The sequence below is a fragment of the Rutidosis leptorrhynchoides genome, chromosome 9 (assembly GCF_046630445.1).
Source record: "Rutidosis leptorrhynchoides isolate AG116_Rl617_1_P2 chromosome 9, CSIRO_AGI_Rlap_v1, whole genome shotgun sequence".
NCBI classification, from domain to species: Eukaryota; Viridiplantae; Streptophyta; class Magnoliopsida; order Asterales; family Asteraceae; genus Rutidosis; species Rutidosis leptorrhynchoides.
This window is the reverse complement of record NC_092341.1, coordinates 329158917-329165960: the sequence shown is the minus strand read 5'-3', so window position 1 is coordinate 329165960 and position 7044 is coordinate 329158917. Positions and strand designations below refer to the sequence as shown.

At 34.0% G+C, this 7044-nt stretch overlaps 1 long non-coding RNA gene across 2 annotated transcripts; it reads left to right on the top strand.

Annotated features, from left to right (window-relative positions):
* The first annotated feature begins 472 nt into the window (after positions 1-472).
* On the top strand, positions 473-3140 carry LOC139867354 (uncharacterized). Of its 2 annotated transcripts, XR_011765811.1 has the most exons (5): positions 473-633; positions 1035-1347; positions 1719-1767; positions 1885-2261; positions 2938-3140. It is a non-coding gene; the product is annotated as an uncharacterized lncRNA (long non-coding RNA). The 2 variants fall into 2 exon arrangements; XR_011765810.1 differs by lacking the exon at positions 2938-3140 and having other exon boundaries at positions 1885-2902.
* The last annotated feature ends 3904 nt before the right edge of the window (positions 3141-7044 follow it).

Below are 7044 nucleotides of genomic sequence, written 5' to 3'. Positions count from 1 at the left end.
TAAAGAGTAAAGAGTAATAGGAAATAACAAAGTTCATATAACAATAAACAGATATGCAGTAACATGTAGTTTGATAATTGGCAAAATTGTAAAAATAAAATAATAACTCATTAAGGTTATGATACATGAAATCTAATGAAGAATAATAAAGATTTGGTATAACGTTTGTAGAATTAAACTTACAAAATTTAAAAAGATGAAATGAAGGTAGTTACGGCTCTAGTTACGGCAGAGTATAATCCCAAAATTTCAATATCTATCCACTAATTAATAATAGTAATGTTTTTACTATTCATCATAATAAAATATTGTAGAAGGGTATTTTCGTCTTTTTAAACCACCACAATATTTATCACTTGCACCCTTTTTCCCTTCTCCATTTGGTCAGCCACGAATTTTCTATGGTTTTCCTGGGAGATTCTTTCCCTCGCCAGTTCCATCCTGTCGCCCCCGAATCCCATCGTCTTCATCGCCATCGCCACCGCCACCGCCACCGACGCAATTTTTGGAATGCTTTGCTCTTTCACTACAACCTGGGGGTTTTGGGGATTTTTTTCCTGTAGCAATTGTGCCATCCTTTCAGTATTTGTGCGAAGAAATCAAAACCAGTACATCGATTAACGATTATTGCTGGTATCTTTTTCTCTTTTGCTACAAAACGTTCACACAAAAATTATGATTTGTGCGATTGTGTCGATATACAAAAATTAGGGTTTGGCGGTGGTTATGAATGTTTATTTACTGATTAACGCATGTTGTAGGTGATTTAGGTTTATAATCTTTTAATAACTTTGTTTTGCCTTTTTTATTTACATTCGTAAATTTTCTGTTTTTATTGTTCTGTAACTGATTTGTGTTGGTTGATTGGTGGAATTTGCCTCCCAAGTTTTCCCATTTAGCCGTTGTATAATGTTGTGAGTCTTATTATCGTTTTATTTGCTTTAGTATATAGGTCATATCATTTTTTTTTTTTTTTTTTTGAAAGGCAAGTTAATTTTATTAAATATAAAAATTACACAAAAAGAAACTAGCAGAGTTATGCTTAACAGTGATGAGGAAACATGTTTGAAGTATCAGCAAGGAAACATTTAAGTTGCAGCTATACTATCATATATAATCATCTGTGAATCGTGAGCAACCATTTGGTTGTTTTTGTGAAACACCCTGCTGTCTTCGGACATAATAGCCAATCCACGGAGTCTAGCTGCCATCTTAGCATCTGGCTTGAAACATTTGGAATATAAGTGCTGCTGGTGATTCAAACATATGTTCTCTTCAAAAATTGTTAATCTACTTCAAAAGTTGAGCAGTGCCAACTTTCTTTCGATTGACATGGAAATTATTGAGGTATTTACTTGCTTCTTGGTGTTTATACTCAAAAACATGACCTCTATTCTTTCTCTAATTTATTGAATATATGCTTTTCAGGTAGTTTTTTAAATCATTTGCGAAAGTTGATTACCTTATCCTTAGGCATGGTTATATTCGATGTGTTGAATGATATAGTGACATTTGTTGTAGTATATTAGCACAATTGACGGTCGACAGTCAACAATGATTTCATCCCATAGATATACCAGTAGATCTCTCAAAAAAGATTTCTAAGTTACCGTTGAAATAATGTTAACTGCTCATTCGTATTCCATTTTTGTTAAACTATATATTATTTGGTCATATATGTAGTTTTAACTTTAAAAAACTGAACATATCATATGCAGTGCAACAGTTTGGTTCTTTGTAGTTTATTGCGTCTCACCGATACCCATGGTAAGCAACCAGTCGTACAACAATCTGTACCATTTTATTTTTTTAATAACAGTCTAAGATTGTTGGATATCTTTATTTATTTATTTATTTTTAAACTTATCTTTATGCTGTTTTCAGATTGCTATGCATATGTATCGTTTCTTTCATCACACTGATTGCAACTTTGCAAGTATACCATCAATATTTGGTGTTTGATTTTTGTATAGTGAATCATTTGGCATATGGGTTTAAATATAATTTATATTTATGATTTTAAGTATAGTTACGTCGTAGATGATACTTATTGTGGGAACTATGTTGCAAGTGATCATAACTAAGATAGGTAGGACTCGTGATATGGCAGAAGTAATTTGACACCGACAAGCAGCCCGAACATGCTCTTTTTTGGTTCAGTCATCCTAAACTCATACTCCGTTTGATCAAGTTTGTGATTATCGGTTGTTCTCGCTATAATTGCTATCTTTCTGTGTGGCAGTGCTGCAACAAAGTTAAGGGTGAGTTTTGTTTAATAACTTTCACAACAATGTCTTAGGTATTGAAATGAGGTGCTTAAGTATAGAGTTAATGATACAATCTGATTAAAATGGACATTTTTTGTGATTATCATGAGTTAGGATGGAGCCAAGATATGAACTCACACATCAATTCATGTTGGTAAACTTATATCAACTGACCCGTATACAACCATATTCCATAAACGATTCCAGATTTGTAGACGGGTGCATAATAAGTTGGAGGTTTTTTGTGGGTCAAAGTATATAAAAAAAGCCAAAAAGAACTTAACTTGATTATCAGTCTTTCTACCAGTTTATGAAATTTATTATATTTGCTATGATCTTCATAGTGTCGAAATCTATGTGGGAAAACAAAGAAAAGACTTTCATTTTTGACGTATCAAATTGCTAAGATATTCCATTCAACAAATTGAACTCGTAAGCATGATGGTGACAATTCAAGTTGTTTGAACTCTATTGATTCTATGCTTTTCAGCTAGATTCTTACATAAGTTGCAAAAAAATATAATTAATACATTTTGTTATTATTTTTGTTAATCATGTGTGTTATTTTTGGAATTTATTATCGTTGTTAACGTTACGTTAGTTGTGGTTTTATCGATGCCGTTTATAGTATACGTTGTGGATTTTTATTAATCGTTCGCCTTTTTTCCAGGGGTGCATTGAGCTTCGTTGTTGTAGCTTACTTCTTTACGTACTTTCTGCAACGTTGTACAATAGTTTTTTTTCGTTTTTCTTTTTTTCGCTACTGTTACATTTTTAAGAACGCTTAGCAACTAGCCATTTTATGTATTGTGTCTTGCTTCTTTGTGTGATTGTCTAACGATTGGCCTTCTATTACACTTTCTTATTTGTGTTTTTGTTGCCCATAAATTTGTGTTATGTTGTTAGTATTTTTGCTACATAATGTTAACGATAGTACACATAACGTTTATATGGTTGGCCCCCGCAACGCGCGGCTGGCCATATGCTTGTTCATCCTAATTTAGTACAAAGTATAAATTTATGATATCAAGTATTGACCTTAAATATTTATTGGGCCCATTTACAATTGGACTAGACTTCTAGTAGACAAATAAAACGTTTGTATGCACTTATAGGAAATAAGGGATGCTCATAAATAATTCATGAAAAGTTAACATACGGAGTCAACTTAATTCATGAAAAGTATATTACTTGGTGTCGGTGGTCAACTTAAAGGTAGCTCAACACCCCAAGCTACCCTCCTCCATCCGCCATTGATCGGCAAGACATAAGATTACGAATGATTCGTTGCAACCGATCTTAAAAGTAGCAAGAACAAGTTTGATGGCCCAAAATGTCATTATCGAATGTCCATTCGTGTATCAAGTGGCTTTGATAATTACAAAAATCCAACCCATAGTGACTAACTTTGGATGCAATTGTGCATGTATCGTCTTTTATGTCGGCTGCAGTCACTTATTAAAATGATTAGAATTACATATATGTGACAAATATTTATACACTGTAGGACCCTCATAATACCTTATATTATATTATATTATATTATATTATATATTATATTATATTATAAAAAGCCATGAGCTTTTGTGTAGTTTCAGTTATACACGATTTTCGTTTTGAGTTTGCATTCACATTACAAACGGTCTCACAACTTCTGCTATATTTACAAAACGTCCCCTCAAGTTTACACTTTTTCAGAAGTAAAAAGTGTAAATATATAATTTTATTAAAATAAAAGAAAGTAATTCCACCCGAATTTATAACGGGCCCTATCTTCTCGCTCGGTGCGAATTAAATTTTTCCGAGACCACCGTTCAACTCGAAAAAATCTTACGAACCCAATGGGACTAACTATATGCGAAACGGACACTTCTCAAAAAATGCTAAACACAACGACAACCCGTATCTTCCCACTCACCACGAGTTAAATTTTTTCGACGGCAGCGTCAGACTCGAAATAATTTTATGAACAAAACGAAACTAACCACGTTCGAAGCGGACACTTTTTAAAAAACACTAAACACAACGACAGCCCGTATCTTTCTGTTCGCCACGAGTTAAATTTTTCCGACAGTACCGTTACACTTGAAAAAATATATTGAACAAAATAAAACTAACTACGTTCGAAACGGATACTTTTTAAAAAACGCTTAACACGACGACATTTAAAACGGCGCTTAACACATGGGCCGTGTTCCTCTCTGTAAATACACAACGCTACGTTAAATATGAATATGCAGGCCGAAAGCCCCCGCCGCAACGCGCGGACCGGTCCGGACTAGTTAAGATTAAACAACAATTTGTTAGATATTTGATTAATAAAATAAATACTCTGTATATAGATTGGAGAACGACATCTATTTTGGTTCGCTTAATCAACCTGCTTTTAATCCGTAATAACATCCGTACGACATGTTAGGTTTTTTTTTTTTTTTTTTTTTTTTTTTTTTTTCTTTTCCAATGCAAGAATATATTAAACTTCAAAACAACTTACAATACAAGGACAGGGAATAACCTAACCCAAAAAACACAAGCAGCAAATCACTCCATACAAGCCAAACAAACAAAAAGAAAGACACCCAAATATAGCCCAACTAGAAAAACAAACCACTCAAAAAATCATACAAGCATATTACCCACAAGCCTTAAACCACACAACTTTGCCACAGTCTGCACATTTTTAGTGTCTTTAATCTTCAGGCTACCCAGTTTAACTCGTATATGATCCTTGATTTCCTTGCATAATTCATCCACATTCTTTTTGCAATTGTGAAATTGTCGATTGTTTCTTTCAATCCATACCACATATACAGCAGCACCAACAACAATTCTACTTAAAATGTTCCTGATATCTCTAATTGAAGGATACCTGAACAAATCTTTGACTATATGTGCTAACTCATTATGCAGGCCTTTATACACCAACATACTTTTGATATTTTCCCATATCAGACAAGTGACATCACATTTAAAAAACAGATGGGAGTGAGAGTCTTCATGTTTACCACAAAAAAGACACTTGAAATTTTCATTTGGCATCCACCTTTTCAGCCTATCTTGTGTTGATAAACGCCCCTGCACAGCAAGCCACAGAATAAAGGAATGTTTAGGAGTAATTTGTGGATACCAGATTACATGGTACCATTCCATTTTGGTCCCAACACACCCTATATCTTTCCAAACTTGATTAGTATAATATGGCACATGCTTGTTATCATTAGTGATCCAACTAATATCTCCATTCTGACCAAAATAAACATGAGGTTTAATGATGTCCCTTAAAGCAAGTAACTTTCTCCATCCCCAACTATCACTGCATTCATGACCAATATCCCAAAAATTCCTTCCTTTTAATTTCACTACATTAATCCAACGCCACCAAATTGAGTCTTTCTGACAAATAATCTTCCAAACTTGTTTTAACAATAGAACTTCATTCCATAGCTTAAGAGGTTTTAAACCTAAACCCCCTTGATTTTTTGGTCTGCACACAAGTTTCCAAGCTACATTGGCTTTACCTTTACCATTCTGCTCATTTGCCCATAAGAAATTTCTCAACACCTTTTCAATATCATTAACAACTAATTGAGGGATGGAATATACTAAGGCCCAGTAAACCTGCATTGATGTGAGAACAGAAGCAATTAACTGCAGTCTACCTGCATATGAAAGATGTTTGTTTCTCCAGCAATTAACTTTATCTCTTACTCTATCCACCAGCTGTTTACAGTCACCAACCCCAAGTCTTTTGGATAGCAATGGAACACCCAAATATTTCACTGGTAATTTTCCTACCTCAAATGGAAGTAACTCCAGAATCTTACTTTTTATAACAGGGTGCACACTACCAAAGAAAATAGTGCTCTTATGCAAATTAGGAAATACACCAGAAACAGAACTGAATTCTTCTAAGCCTTTCTTGATCACAGCAACAGATCCCACATCACCTTTGCAAAACATTAATAAATCATCCGCAAAACAAATGTGGGATAATTTGATCTGTTTGCAGCCAAAATGGAACTTGAACACCTTTGAATTATTGATATGCTTGCTCATTACAAGGTTAAGAACTTCCATAACTAGGGTAAATAAGTAGGGAGACATTGGATCCCCCTGCCTCAACCCTCTCCCACCCTTGAAAAAACCATGCACTTCACCATTTACACAAATTGAAAAAGTTGCAGATGTAACACAAGTCATAATCCAAGAAACCATCCTCTCATGGAAACCAAACCCAACTAGAATACTTTTATCATTTTGCTCCCTGTTAAAAAGATCCAATTATTCTTGTATCAATTGTAATGTACTCTTTATATTCTAAAATAACTGTTCATCTTAATTATATATATACATATATCTAATAGAAAAAAATGATGAATAGTATCGGGGGCATTTTCGTCATTTCACCTTTTTTTAAGAAATACTTAATCTGATCAACAAAGAACAATCCAATAAAGCAAAACTAAAAAATCCTTAAATTCAAAATACACAGATTAACGACAACACCGCCATCGAGGACGGCGACTTCCGGCAACAAACGCCGTCATATCTAATAGACGAGATGAATAGTATCGGGGGCATTTTCATCATTTCACCTTTTTTTAACAAATACTTACTCTGATTAACAAAGAACAATCCAATAAAGCCAAACTAAAAAAATCCATAAATACAAAATACACAGATTAACGACAATACCGCCATCGATGACGGCGACTTCCAGCAACAAACGCCGTCCGTGAGTACACACTATCCATATGTGACGACCCGGAAATTTCTG